Source organism: Microcaecilia unicolor, chromosome 1 (assembly GCF_901765095.1).
Source record: "Microcaecilia unicolor chromosome 1, aMicUni1.1, whole genome shotgun sequence".
NCBI lineage: Eukaryota > Metazoa > Chordata > Amphibia > Gymnophiona > Siphonopidae > Microcaecilia > Microcaecilia unicolor.
This window is the reverse complement of record NC_044031.1, coordinates 21,344,414-21,360,212: the sequence shown is the minus strand read 5'-3', so window position 1 is coordinate 21,360,212 and position 15,799 is coordinate 21,344,414. Positions and strand designations below refer to the sequence as shown.

The 15,799-nt window shown below is 47.3% G+C and overlaps 2 protein-coding genes across 3 annotated transcripts in view; one reads left to right on the top strand and one right to left on the bottom strand.

Annotated features, from left to right (window-relative positions):
• Positions 1-15,799, top strand: part of LOC115463276 (zinc finger protein 271-like) — a 972,359-nt gene that overhangs the window by 724,794 nt on the left and 231,766 nt on the right. The window lies entirely within an intron of this gene.
• LOC115463404 (oocyte zinc finger protein XlCOF6-like) overlaps positions 1-15,799 on the bottom strand; it is a 60,545-nt gene that overhangs the window by 35,580 nt on the left and 9,166 nt on the right. The gene's annotated exons all lie outside the window — the stretch shown is intronic.

Below are 15,799 nucleotides of genomic sequence, written 5' to 3'. Positions count from 1 at the left end.
GAATAACCGCTCCGAGGTGCAGCAAGACTTGCAAGGTCTCCTCTACCGCCGCCCGTTTGACAGCAGTGCCGCATTGGGACTCCATAAAAGCATCTCTCACCGGGGCACCGAATTCCAATCGGTAACCTTTTCTGATCAGGTCTAGGACCCACTGATCCGAAGAAATCTTGGTCCACTCCTCAAGAAAGAGGGAAAGACGACCTCCTACTGCAGGAAATCGACAAGTGGACCGGCGTCCCATCATTGTGGAGGATGCCCCTGAACTCCTGGCCGTTGGCCGGCTGCTGCGGAACGCTTGCCCGAGTGAAAGGAGTTCCTCTGCTGAAAATAGGCACGTTGAGAAACCCAGCAGAGCGCCCCGGGCGATACCTGCGAGCTTCACGGAAGCGAGGCCTGGAAAAGGAGGGAAACACAGGACTTTTGGAAGAAGGCCTCGGACTATCCTCAGGTAACCGTTGGGACTAGAATCCCCTAGGTCTTTAACAATCTTCTCCAATTCCTCTCCAAATAACAGAAGGCCCTGAAAGGGTAACCTCACCAGCCTTTGCTTAGAGGCCATGTCAGTTGCCCAATCCCGCTGCCAAAGAAGGCGGCGGGCAGAAACCGCCACAGACATCTGCTTTGCCGAAGCTCTGACCAGATCATAAAGTGCATCAGTCAAAAAAGACAGGGCAGACTCCATACGTGGGGCAACCTCAGAGAGGCTGATCAACTGCCTGTTGTTACCAGGAAAGACAGGCCTGGGCTGCATAGGAACTGCAAATAGCCGCCCTTAAGGAAAGGCCCGAGATTTCAAAGGACCGCTTCAGCGCGGATTCTAGCCGCCAGTCCTGCATGTCTTTCAATGCGACCCCTCCCTCCACCAGAAGAGTGGTCTTTTTAGTCACAGCCGTGACCAACGCATCCACTTTAGGCATCCCAAAAAGGGCCAAGTGATCCTCACTCAGAGGGTAAAGCTGACCCATAGACCTGGCTACTTTCAAAGGCCCATCAGGGTCAGACCATTGAGCTGAAATAAGCTCCTGGATGGAGTCATGCACAGGAAAAGACCAAAAAGGCTTCTTAGGATTAACAGAGGAGGCATCGCCCTCGGCAGGATCATCAATAGAAAGGGCCTCCAAGGCGTCAGAAATGAGAGCTGGCAGCTCATCGCAGTGGAAAATCTGAACCGCATTAGGATCATCCAAGTCCTGTGGCAAACAGGGACCCTCACCTGGATCATCCATCAATGAGGGCCTGCCAGATCCTTCAGACTCCCCACAGCCTGAACAAGGGGGGGGGGGGAGAGGCGCCACTCTCAGACGGGGAATTTACCCATCTACGTTTAGCATCCTTCCAATGCTCAGGGGAAGAATTAAAATATGCAGCCATCACTGGGCTATCAAAACCTGGTGGGAATCCAGAGCGCAACGCAGTGTCAGACACCTCCGGCAGACCTCTTTTTAACATGAAGGCCTTAGGACTTCCGGTGACATCATGAGCTGAGAAGCAGCTCGATACTGAAGCTCCGAGGCACAAATCCCCCTAAAAATTACTTTTCACGGAAAGAAATAAAGAAACGCGATTCCACTATATGGACAAATACCTCACATCCCCGCCCGCAATTATGACGCAAAAATCGCTGAAAAAAGACAAACATAAAGGGGGTAGTGGCGACGCCAAGGAGTCGGAAGAGATCGCGCCACTAGGGCCTACATTCACGGAGACTCAATTGATACAACTAACGCAGGCGATCGAGAGGGCCTGGGAGCCTAAATGGATAGCCTTAAACAACAAATTAGAGGCTTACCAAACAACGCTAGATGGCTTCGGTATCAGGCTTGGAAACTTGGAAACCAAGGTCTCGGCGGCGGAGGATGACAACCGGGGGTTCGGTCCAGACATTATAAATTTGAGACAGCAATTGGCGGACCAGCGCAGCCTCTTGGATGATTACGAAAATAGAGCGCGCAGGAATAATATACGCATTGTTGGGTTGGATGAAGCCCTCCCTGAGCGCAACCTTGAAACGTGGCTAGATTCCTGGCTGTCTAAGGAGCTAGCATTCACAGACACAATGGGCCCAGTTGTTATGGAAAGGGCACACCGCATGGGCAGAAGAATGGAAGACAGAACCAGACCACGTGTAGTCATAGCAAAACTGCTAAACCATCGCCACAAAATAGAAATCCTACAAGGCTTCAAGCTTAAACAAGGCTCTTTAAAACATAACAACAGGACCTGTTTTAATATTTCAGGATTACTCCACTACAGTGCAAGAAAAACGAAAACAATTGCACTCTCTTTGCGCAATGATGGCGCAGAAGAATATCCGATTTCGCTTACAGTATCCAGCACAATTAAAAGTATACATACAGGAAAAATGGCAGTCATTCCCCACTGCAGCGGAGGCCAGGAAATATCTAGCGGATAATAAAATCCTGGAGGCGGCCTGAATTAAGAACTGTTTATAGAATGACTAGCCGTTAAGCCCGTTAAAACGGGCGGTTTTTTTTAAATTTCACCTCCATGTGCAGCAACTGTGCTCTGTCCCCTGCTCTTCCCCCATGTCCAGCAACCGTCCTCTGTCCTCTTCCCTCACCCCATGTGCAGCCACCCTCCTCTGTCCCCTGCCCTCCCCTCCATCGATTAATGAAAAAAAGAAATTAAATAATGGGGGAAAACATTTAATAAATGATTTTTACAGTACACTTTTATATACAATGTTTTTTGTGTACACAGAATTTGATCCTTGGATCAATTTTCCTTGTTCTGATGTCTGATTAACTAACACTTTAACGTCTGAAGCCTTTCTGACTCTTGAAAAGGCAACATATAGTTGTCCATGGCTAAATACAGGGTTGGGTAGGTATATTCCTACCTTGTCTAATGTCTGCCCTTGTGATTTATTAATAGTTATTGCAAATGCAAGGTTTACAGGGAATTGACGCCTTTGTAGTTGGAATGGCAGTCCAGAATCAGTAATAAGATCTGTTCGTGGAATGAATACTGTTTCACCTTGTGCACTGCCAGTTATGAATTTAGCCAGTATTAAGTTTGGTTTTAAGTCTGTAATAATCAGTCTTGTTCCATTGCAAAGACCTCTTTTAGTATTTAGATTCCTCAATAGCATAATAATTGCTCCCTTTTTGATTTTCAATGTATGAGGGGCAGTGCCTGAAGGATGTAATGTGTGAAGGAATTCAATTGGGTATTCGCTGACATCATCACCATGCTCACTGATGAGTTTGTCTGAAGTGAGGTAAACTTTTTCTTTCTCTTTCAGCTTACTCAGAACTTGTAGATTGATTTCATTGACATGTTCATTTTGGGGGAATAAAATAGCTCTTCTTGAGTATGTTTCAACATCTTTTGATAACAATGTTGTTCCAAATATATCCTCAGTTAGCATGAATCTGGATCTTGTGCAGTCATCAAGTTCTTAATGTATTCATTTGTAGTTATAGGCGGTAAATGTATAGACCCTTTATTGCAGCAAACATTAAACTTCTTATCTGTTGGTCTCTCATTTTTAAAGTGTTTTGCATGACAATGTTCACAGATTTCGCAAAAGTTGCCAAGGCTGCTACTGTTTATATTTTTTTCCTGAAACTCCTGTAATGTTCTTGAAGCTTTGTGTCTTGTCATTTGAAGGTCCATTAAGTGTTTGTTGATTCTTGATTGTTGACGTCTGTGTCTTTCTTCATCTATATATCTATATATATAAAAGGCACCACTGAAGCCTCCAGCCGGAAGTGTGAAGCGCCAGAGATATCCGGTTTCCCCATGAGTGAAGGAAAACAGCACAGCACGAAATCCCAGGAAACAGTGAAGGACTCAGAGGGGGGAGGGGAGAGAGATGCCCTCACTCTCTCTGTAACACAAACACAGAACAGCAGGAAACAACACTGAAGGACTGGACTCGGAGGGGGGAGGGGAGGGAGAGAGGGCAGAGGGCAGGGACACATACACTCCCACATGCACACTCTGAAGAAAACCTTGCTAGCCCCCGTTTCATTTGCATCAGAAACGGGGCTTTTTTACTAGTGTTTTTATAGTTCACTGCGATGTTTTCTGTAATTACGTACTCTTTCCTTTTCTGCATGTTTTTGTGTTTCTGTTTTATTTTCATGTCTAATTCTACCTCTTTGAGCTTTCCTCCTCTTCAATTCTAAATCATGAGCTGCCTGCTCAGTTCCTGTGGTGTCTAGTTTTCGTCGTGGCATATTAGTTGTTTTAGGTTGCTTTTTTAATAGTAGTGTTTCTGTTTTGTTACAGTCCTTTTCTTGTTCTGATTTGTCACAGTAGTTCAAATCAGTTGTAATGTTGTTGTAGCTGAGTGTGTGTGAGAGAGAGAGCGTTAGAGAAAGTGTGTGTCTGTGTGAGAGTGAGGTGGTAGTACTCCTTGTCACAGTGGAGGGTCAATGGTTTGATGTTTTTTCTGCTGTCTGCCCCCCCTCCTTGTAATATTTTGTGTGTGTGTGTGTGTGTGATAGACAAAGTGTGCAGTGTGAAAGTGTGTGTGTGTGCGTCTGTGTGAGTGAGAGACAGAGCGTGTATGTGTATTAGAGAGTGAGTGTTAGTTGCTCCTTGTAGCCGGTGTTTGTGAGCTTTGAAAAGTGAGTTTGTGTGTGTCAGTGAGCTGCTAGGACTCCCTGTCACAGTGGAGGGGGTCACTGGCTCCTTATACCGAGTTATTTTAGGGTACAAATTAGTGCTTTTTTTTCACTTGCCTGCCCCCACCCCTTTTTCTAATATTGTGTGTTTGTGAGTCAGCGAGTGATAGATAAAGTGTGTCTTTCTGGGAAACAGACAGAGAGCATGAGAGTGAGGTGTCAGAGTGGAGTGGGTCAGTTGGTCCTTATGGGTTTTTTTTTTGTTTAGGTTAAAATCAGTGCTCGTTGTTGTTTCGCCTGCCCCACCCCTTCTTCTAATATTGTGTGTGTGTGTGCTTGGGTGAGAGAGTGAGTGAGAGAGAAAGTGTGTCTTTCTGGGAAAGAGACAGAGAGCATGAGAGTGAGCTGTCACAGTGGTGGTGTTTAGTGGCTCCTTATATCCATTTGTTGCAAGGTGCAAATCAGGGTTTTGTTTTTATTTGCCTTCCCCCACCCCTTCGTTTAATATTGTGTGTGTGCCAGTGTGTGAGAATGAAAGAGAAAGTGTTTTTATGTGGGAAATTGACAGTGAGTGTGAGAGTGAGCTGTGTGTGTGTGTGTGAGTGAGACAGAGTGTGTGAGTGAGTGAGAGAGAGTGTTAGTGAGCTGTTAGTACTCCCTGTCTCAGTGGATGTTCAGTGTCTCCTTGTAGTCAGTTGTTGGAGCTGTGTGTCAGTGGAGGTTCAGTGTCTCCTTATAGGCAGTTGTTGGAGCAGTTTGAAAGGCAGGCTCGTTTTGCAGTCGCGTGCCGGTCTCTTCCCCCCACCCCCCCCCATACTTGTTGTTTCTGGTGGTTCTCTTCTCTCCTGCATTAGTTTCTCATTGGCCAGGTCTCCGCATTGGCTCCTCCCCGGATGGTAGCGGTTCTGGCCATTGGTTATCTTTGTTCCACGGTTCCTCCCTCTGCTGCTATCCTAGTTTTTGTCCAGTCTCTCCCTCCCTACCCCCTCTGATGTCCACGCCCCCTCCTGTCCTGCCTCCTGCTCCGATTTCCATACCCATGTCCAACAACAGACCTCCTTCCTGTTGTCTGAGTGAAAATAGTAGTGGTCCTGCTGTCCCTCCCTAGAGCCTGCCATTTCCCAGCGATTTACACTGCTGCTCTCTCTGCTCCTATACTTGTGCTTGTCCATCATCCCTCCCTCCCCCAGGGATGTCCACGCCCCCTCCTTCGCCCCTCTCCCTCCGATTTCCACCAACTGTCCTCTGTTCCTGACTTGTTCTGTGTGTGTGTACTGCATCACCCTTGTCTCCCTCCCTCCATCCTGCGCCGTTTTGCACGCCTCCACCGTCCCGCCCGTTGGCGAGTTCCATGCCCTCCTCCGTAGTTGCAGATTTGTTGTGCACCTCCGATGTACATGGCTCCTCCCCCTCCTATTTCCACGCCCCCTCCTTCCCTCCCTATTGGCTGCATTACGTCCAGAACAGGAGCTGCTGGTGGAGGCGGGGCTTGGAGTGTTGCTCCTTGGTTCTGTGTCTACTGCGCATTTGCGGGTGAGTACGGTCACTCGCAATTTATATGTTTGATAACGCACGCTGTTAAATGTAAGCATTGAATATTTTCTGTGGAAAGTTGTTGTATAATGTTAAAAACCTTGGGGAACTCGGGACCTCAGATGTTCACTGGAGTCACAATTCACCCGCTGGTATGACCAGACGGCTGAAAAAAGGGTATGTGTTGGTTTGGGGGGGAGGGGGGAGTGGGGATAAAGGAAGGGAAGGACCTACTCCAGATAATAAATACTGGGAGTCGGACAGACTCTTCGAAAGGAAATATTGTACAAGTACTACTACTACTACTTATCATTTCTATAGCGCTACAAGGCATACACAGCACTGTACACCATACACAAAAGACAGTCCCTGCTCAAAGAGCTTACAATCTAGATAAGACAGGTAAACAGAACAATTAAGGGAATAAAGAGGTGAGGATAAAGGACAGGGTAAAAGTAAGCCGCAGGGGTTTAATTATAGGGACATATATAGGACTTCTCCTAATAATGGACTCCAGGATTGACAAAAAGAGGGATTTACATTTAAAAACGCAACCATGCTGCTCAGAGTCATAACATGGAATGTGGGGGGCATAACCTCCCCTTCAAAAAGGAGTAAAATATTAACAGCCCTCAAAAGATACCGGGTGGATATTGCCTGTATTCAAGAAACACGACTGAGTGATGAAGAACGTATGCTAAACTGCAAAGAGCCTGGGTCGGAGAATGTTATGCAGTAGCTGCCCAAGGTCGAAGGGGAGGAATAGCAGTCCTTTTTCGTAAGGGATTAGCAAGTAAGGTGTCAGTGGTGGAGAAGGGGAAGCAGGGACAATCCTTAATATTACGAGTATGGATACAGGGCTTTGAATTTCTCATGGTGGGAGTGTATGGGCCCAATGAACATGACAAGGAGTTTTACCGGACCCTGGGGAGTAGGTGTCTCCAACATCAAATAAGTAGGACTTTGGTTCTGGGGGACTTTAATTTACTTCTAAACCCAAAAGCTGACACTACTAACCCAGAGTCAGCACACTACTCAGGGCAACGAGCAGGAGAACTACAAATGTTCATAAAAACTCTAAACTTAGTAGATGTATGGAGGGCATTACATCCAGGAGAACATGACTTTACAGATCTAGGGCCCATGGCACGTTATCAAGACTGGACGATATCTTCCTAGATCGAACTATATTCCATCAAGTGAGGGGAGCTAATATAGGACCAGAAGAGATTTCTGACCATGCCCCAGTGTGGTTGGACTTGGAAATACCAGGTGACAATGTAGGAGGGGCAGGATGGAGGTATCCAGCATACCTAGACAGGGACCCCCATTTCCAGGAATATTTGCTGACTGAATGGGGAGATTATGCGTTTTATAATAAAGAACATGCGCAAACGGATCCGGTCTTGTTTTGGTCCGCCTCAAAAGCGGTGCTTAGAGGGGACATTATTGCTTATTGTAATATGAGAAAGAAACGCCGAGCAGCGACTATACTGCGATTGGAAAAACAGTTGTCGAGAGCCAAACATGCCCACATTCATAAACCCACTCAGACTACATTAGAACACTTGAAGACTATACAGGTCACCCTTAATACCCTACTCCATGAAAATGAAATGAGATCTTCCATATATTATAAATATAAGCTACATCGATATGGGAATAAAGCGGGACTACTGATTAAAGTAATAAAGAACTGGGGGGGTCCCGAGCGGTGGCGACATTGAGGGATGAATATGGTAAACTTATAGTTACACAAAAAGGTATTAGACACATTTTTACCAAATATTTTGCTCAATTATATTCAGCTGAAAAGCCAGTGAGTGAGCAACAGATACAGGAATATCTAATACGGGCAGGTCTCCCGTCAATAACACAAGAAGACCAGGCTATACTCAATGCCCCCCTAACATTAAAAGACCTCCAACAGGCAATAAAAAAATTAAAATATCGATCCGCACCGGGTCCTGATGGATACACTGGGGAATTTTACAAGACCCTACCCCTAGAGGCACAAATGGCATTGTTGGAATATTACAAAGGTAGCCACAGGAACATTCCCACAACATGCCAATACAGCTTTAATTACGTTAATCCCTAAGCCGGGGAAATCATTAAATAAAGCAGAAGACTTCCGCCCAATCTCCTTAATAAACGTTGATACCAAGATTCTGGCGGGAATGTTGGCAGAGCGGATGGCTAAATGCTTACCCAGATTGATATGTCCTGAACAGGTGGGATTTGTTAAAAATAGGCAGGCAACACATAATGTCCGCTGGCTGTTGTTAGCTATGGCATCATGCCAGGGACAAGAGATCCCCTCAGTAGTAATAAGTGCAGATGCTGAAAAGGCTTTCGACAGGGTGGGATGGGAATATCTTTTTCAGACCATGAAGATGATGGGGATTAGGGGTTGGTTTATGCAAGCAGTTAAAGCTCTTTATTGTAAACCGGGAGCGAGTGTTCTGGTTAATGGTATAAGAGAGGCTGAATTTAACATAATGAGGGGGACCAGACAGGGTTGCCCTCTTTCACCTGCTCTCTTTGTGATGTCATTAGAACCACTTTTACGTACATTAATGAAACAGGAAGCTATATCTGGAGTGCAAATGGCCGGCCAGACAATAAAAGTATTGGCCTTTGCAGATGATCTATTGCTGACATTGACAGAGCCCCCCTAGATCCATGGACTCATTATTACAGGAAATAGAGCATTTTGGCAGAGTTTCAGGGTTCAAATTGAATTTAACTAAAACAGTAGCCCTTGAAATAGAGTAAAGGGCCCACATGAAGGATGGACAGACAAATTCCCACTTGCTTGGGAGACAAATTCTATCAAGTACTTAGGAGTATGCATACCGGTAGACCTTTCAATTATATGATCTTAACATACATAAATTGCTTACTGATACCAAACAGACCTTGCGGGCCTGGGGTGCACTCCCTGTGACTCTATTGGGTAGGATCGCATTATTTAATATGGTCATTGCCCCGAGATGGACATATATATTCCATACTAACACGTCCCTAGAGATGGGCCTAATACCTGGGATACATTTCAGTAACTATCTACATGGTACATGGTGGATCTTAACAACTGCAAAAGCAGTTTGGGAATGGGTATGTCGCTTGCACCATTCTTCCTCAAAGGTGACACCATATTTATCTATATGTGATAACTGCTCATTTATACCGGAACAAATGCACTCTGTATTTCGTAGATGGAAAAATAAAGGAATAGTATACCTTCTCCAGGTGGTGACTAGAGAGGGCCACATCAGACCATTTTGTGAACTGCAGAAAGAATATGGCTTGCCTACCTGTGATAACTTCTTTTATGGACAGTTGCGACACTATGTATTATCTCTACCATGGACTTCATTAACAGAGGACGTACAAAAGGAACTCTCTTCAGCCTACTCTATGGAGTCACAACAGAAAGTACCCATGACATATCACCATAGACATATACGTGACACGGCTCTGGAGCTGGACTACCAGAAATTGGCACGCTCTTGGACCCTGGACTTACAAACTACAATAACTGCACAAATGCTACAAGCTCACATACTGCAGATCAGAAGAATTACAGACTTTACCACACACTGGGAGTTACAGTACAAGATGGCCCTTCGCTTGCACATTCCACTGAGACGAGCATTCCATATGGGACTGTCACCTTGGGGTGAATGCCCAAAATGTGGGACCCCTGGTGCAATGGTGGGCCATATGTTTTGGCATTGTGTGGATATCCAGAAGTTCTGGAAACAGATCGTAGCAACGGCGACCAACAGGGGACACAAATGGCACTATGAAGTTAGTTTGCTCTTTGGACAACCAAAATTGGCGACGAAACCTAAACTACTACTACTACTTAACATTTCTAAAGCGCTACTAGGGTTACGCAGCGCTGTACAATTTAACATAGAGGGACGGTCCCTGCTCAAAGAGCTTACAATCTAAGAGACAAGTAAACGAGGTTATACTGCTTTTGCACTGAGAGCAACACTTGTTGGTAAACAGATGATATTATCAGAGTGGATGTCATACCACTTCCCCACGTTACAGCAGTGGCGGACACGTATGATACACATGTTATGTATGGAACGTATAGCCATAAAGGACCTTGATTCAGAGATGGGCGTTAAATTCCAGCAACGATGGAGTCCGTTCTGGAATACAATGACACCGGCAGCATGAAGTTATATATTGAATCCCTGACGGCAATGTTTTCGACACCAATAAGAAGGACTTTGTAAGAGGAAAGGAGTAGGGTGGGAATGGGGAAGGGGGAGGGTAGGGCTCGAGGAGGGAAGATAGGATACCTATGATATGATATTACCTACCAAGTTGATTATTAGAATATAAATGTGCTAGATACAGGTAGGGGGAGGGGGGAAAAACTAAAAAATGTTTACATATTAGAATATGAAAAGCTGTGGGAAATGGTTGTACTTAGAGACAAATGTTGACTGTATTATTCTCACACAATGTTTGATAATAAAACATGATTTAAACATAACATGAAGGCCTTATGCATCAGTAGCACAAAATCAGGGGAGAAAAACTCACCCTGGCCCTCTGCCCCCGAATTAGGAGAAGCGGATGATGGAGCTCCTCTAGCAGCCTCAGCACGAGGCATCCCCCACCAGACTCCTCCGCACCAGCGAGGGTCGAGTCACGCGGCGCTTCTAAAATGGCACCATCTGTCAGCTCCATCGAGCGGGAAGAATCACCGCTCGCAATGCCCGTACTAGCACGAGCGTCTAAGGAGCACGTACTGCAAAGCCCCGCTGCTGACCTGAGTTTACCACAGCGGGAGCAGCGCTTAAATCCTTCAGCAGCCATCGCCCGACTGGATGGAAATATAGAAATAAAATGGCGGCTTCGCACCAAAACTTATCCCGCACAGAACACTGTCTGCGGGAACCTCCCCGGAGGAGCTGGGCACCACTCTCATCTCAGAAGACTTCTGAGATGCAAGATGACCAACCAACCACCAAGCCCTCTAATGAGCTCCCCAGGAGGCCTAACCTACCTGGCCCTTTCTGAGCGGTCCTGTCGCCAGTTCCTGGCCTTTCATTGTCTGGACATTGGAACGGGCTGGATCGGGGTTCCGAGTCCGCTCTAGCCGAGACTGACTCCATCGTCGGTCTCCCTCAAATCTGGCCCTGGTGCCGCGGGGGCTGCCTGGTCGCGTGTCTGACCGGGACGCAGTCTCCAACGTCGGTCTCCCTCGGGTCTGGTCCTGGTGCCGCGGGGGCTGCCTGTCGCATGGCTGCCCAGCGTCCCGACTCCTGACTCGCTCCTGCATGGTCGGTGGTGCGTGCAGTGTGGGATTGACGGCCGTGAGGCGCAGCGGATGGCGAGGTGGCGGGCTGAGAAGGCTGCGCGCCGTGAGGCCGTCAGCCACGTGGCAGCTGGGTTTCTTTCTTCGCTTCGCTGTGCGGTGACCGGAGCGGCATCGGCCTGAGGTGTAGGGTGAGATCATGGGGCAGCTGGCAGTGGCTAGTGGCTAACAGCTGAGGCGACGGCAGGTACATTAGATCATCGACGCTGGCATCGTTGTCCTTGAGTTGCTGCTGGGGTTGATCTGAGGAGACTATGAGGTGAGTCCTGCATCTGTCCTCTCTCTCTGGCCCTCGAGTCCTGTGATCCTCGTCACGCTGAGATCCTTGCCAGCACTTCGGTCTTGCTGTTCTGGCCTGTTCTGCCTTCTGCTCCCGTCCTGCCCGTCCTCAGCCTCATCGGTCCGGTCCTGCCTGTCTTCGGCTTCATCTGCTCCAGCCTTTGAGCCTCCTGTCTCAATCCTGCCTGTCCTCAGCCTCATCGGTCCGGTCCAGCCTGTCTTCTGCCTCATCTTGATCCTCCTGCCCCAGTCCTGTTCGTCTTCTACCTCATCTTTAGCATCACCTTCGGCCTCATCTGTTCCAGTCCTGCCTGTCTTCAGCCTCATTTTGCTCACCTTCAGCATCATCCTCAGCCTCATCTGTTCCGGTCCTGCTTGTCTTCAGCCTCATTCTGCTCACCTCAGCATCGTCTTCGGCCTCATCTGTTCCGGTCCTGCCTGTCTTCAGCCTCGTCTGCTCACCTTCAGCATCATCTTCATCGGTCCTGGTCCTGCCTGCCCTCGACCTCAACTGCTCCAGCCTTACGTCCTCCTATTCCAGTCCTGCTCGTCTTCAGCCTCATCTTCAGCCTCTGCCCTCGACCTCAACTGCTCCAGCCTTACGTCCTCCTGTTCCAGTCCTGCTCGTCTTCAGCCTCATCTTCAGCATCATCTTCAACCTCATCTGTTCTAGTCCTGCTCGTCTCCAGCATCATCTTCAGCCTCGTCTGTTCCAGTCCTGCTTATCTTCAGCCTCATCCTCACCATCATCATCAGCCTCATCTGTTCCAGTCCTACTCGTCTTCAGCCTCACCTTCAGCATCATCTTTGGCCTCATCTGTTCCAGTCCTGCTTGTCTTCAGCTTCATCTGCTCATCTTCAGCATCATCTTCAGCCTCACCTGTTCCAGTCCTGCCTGTCATCTTCAACATCATCTTGATTTGACTTGTATTGACTTGATGCTTACCTGCTGTTCTACTTAACACCTTTAATCTCAATTGCAGTTTCAACTGCTGTTCCCGCCTAGCTCCTGATAGTACCTCAGTCGTTATATACGGCACCTATACATATCCTCTTCCTGGTCCTGTCCCTTCCTAATCTTTTTCCTCACCCCCTACCTCTCTCCATTACAGGAACTCACTTCCCATCCATTGACTTCATCACCTCACCTTCTCTCCTACCCCCTTCCTCCTTCTCAGCTTTTAATCTTCATCTCTTTCTTCCCTCCATTTTGCCTTCCCCATTCTACCTGAATACCTCTCGCCTTCGACGCCTTCGTGACCACACCTCTCCTACTCTCCTCCGTTCTCTTTTACTCCTTCTCTTACTCTCAGCCGGTGACAGTTGCAATAAGATACGGTATATAAATTAACATAAACATCAATCCCAATCCTGGCCCTCCACTTCTGCCCTCTCCTTACTTATGCAGACCACATCACGACATCTTCAATCTCATCCCTATTCCTCTCATTCCACCTTCCTCCTTACCCTTCTCTTGCACCCTATGGAATGCCCGCTCCATCGGCAATAAACTTCCCTACATTCATGACCTTTTCATTTCTCGCTCCCTCCATCTACCTGCCTTAACTGAAACTTGGCTCTCCCCTGATTACTCTACTTCCGTTGCAGCCCTTTGCCATGATGACTATCTTTTCTCTCACATCCCTCGCCTTGCTGGCCGCGGTGGTGGCGTTGGTTTTCTGCTCTCTCCCTCTTGCAAATTCCAACCTCTTCTCCCACCCCAGTCTCACTCTTTTTCATCCTTTGAAGTCCACTCTATCTGCCTCTTCACTCCCTTGCCTCTCCGTCTAGCAGTCATTTATCACCCCCCTGAAAAGTCTCTTCCATCCTTTCTCACCAACTTTGACGCCTGGCTCTCCTTCTTTCTTAATCCTTCATCCCCCTCCATTATCCTTGGGGACTTTAACATCCACGTTGATAATCCATCCGACTCCTATGCCTCCCAATTCCTTACCCTAATGTCCTCATTCAATCTTCAACTATGCTCCTCAGCACCCACTCACCAAAATGGTCACAGTCTCAACCTTATCCTCTCCTCTAACTGCTTTCCCTCCAGCTTCTATTCCTCTGAGCTCCCCCTATCTGACCATCACCTACTAACCTTCATTCTTAAGCACCCTCCTCCCCAGTCCCACCCAATATCAACCCCCACCTCTAGGAACCTTCAAGCTATCGACCCTTCTACTCTATCCTCTTGTGTCTCCAACCGTCTCTCTACCACCACCTTCTCTAAGTCTGTCAATGAAGCTACTTCTTCCTACGATACTATACTATTCTCTCCTCTGCTCGACACTCTTGCCCCTCTCATGCCCCGTCCTACTAGGCGTACCAAACCCCAGCCTTGGCTAACCTCTAGAATTCGCTATTTTCGCTCCTGCACCCGCTCAGCAGAACGTTCTTGGCTTAAATCCCGTACCCTTGCCAACTTCACCCATTTCAAATTCATGCTGAACTCCTTCCAGTCTGCCCTTTCACTTGCCAAATAGGATTACTTCACCCATTTGACTAATTCCCTCGGTTCTAACCCTCAACATCTTTTCGCCACACTGAACTCTCTTCTCAGAGTACCTCCGTCTCCTATCCCCCCTTCTCTTTCTCCACAGACTCTAGCTGATTACTTCCATGATAAAATCCGTAAGATTAACCTTGAATTTTCATCCAAACCCTCCCCACCTCTCTCTCCCTTAGTCCACACCCCCTTCTCTCCTTCTTACTCCTCCTTCTCAGAAGTTTCTACTGAAGAAACTGCCCTTCTTCTTTCCTCCTCTAAATGTACTACCTGTTCCTCCGATCCCATCCCCGCTTACCTACTTAAAACTATCTTTCCTACTATCATCCCTGTCATCTCACATCCTTAATCTTTCACTCTCCACTGCAACTGTTCCTACGACCTTCAAACATGCTATTGTCACTCCTCTCCTAAAAAAACCCTCACTTGATCCTACCTGTCCCTCCAACTATCGCCCCATCTCCCTTTCCTCTCCAAATTACTTGAACGCAACATTCACCCCCATTGTCTTGACTTTCTCTCTCCTCAATCCATTCTTGACCCACTTCAATCCGGATTTCGCCCTCTTCACTCTACTGAAACCGCACTTACTAAAGTCTCTAATGATCTGCTTCCGGCTAAATCCAGAGGTCTCTACTCCATCCTCATCTTTCTTGACCTTTCTGCTGCTTTCGACACTGTTGACCACACATTACTCTTTGATACACTGTCCTCGCTTGGATTCCAGGACCCTGTCCTTTCCTGGTTCTCTTCCTACCTCTCACTCCGTACTTTCAGTGTTCACTCTGGTGGATCCTCTTCAACTTCCCTTCCGCTTTCAGTAGGTGTGCCTAAAGATTCTGTCCTTGGTCCACTCCTTTTCTCCATCTATACCTCTTCCCTTGGTGCCCTGATCTCATCTCATGGTTTTCATTACCATCTCTACGCTGATGACTCTCAGATCTACATCTCCACCCCTAAAATCTCAACCTTAATCCAAGACAAAATCTCTGCCTGCTTGTCTGACATTGCTGCCTGGATGTCTCAATGCCATCTCAAATTAAACATGGCTAAAACTGAACTTCTCATTTCCCCCCCCTTCCCCCATTCTCTACCTCTGTTAATGGCTCTCATATCCTCCGTCTCCTCGGCTCGTAACCTTCGAGTCATCTTTGACTCTTCTTCTCTGCTCATATTCAACAAATCGCCAAAACCTGTCGCTTCTTTATCTTCAACATTAGCAAAATTCGCCCCTTCCTTTCTGAACATGCCACCAAAACTCTTATTCACACCCTCGTTACTTCTCGCTTGGACTATTGCAATTTGCTTCTCACTGGTCTTCCACTCAATCATCTTTCTCCTCTCCAGTCTGTACAGAATTCCGCAGCTCAACTTATTTTCCGCCAAAATCGTTATGCCCACACTAGCCCACTTCTCAAGTCACTTCACTGGCTCCCTGTCCGCTTCCGTATACAGTTCAAACTTCTCTTACTGACCTTTAAATGTATCTACTCTATGACCCCTCACTATCTCTCCTCTCTCATTTCTCCCTAC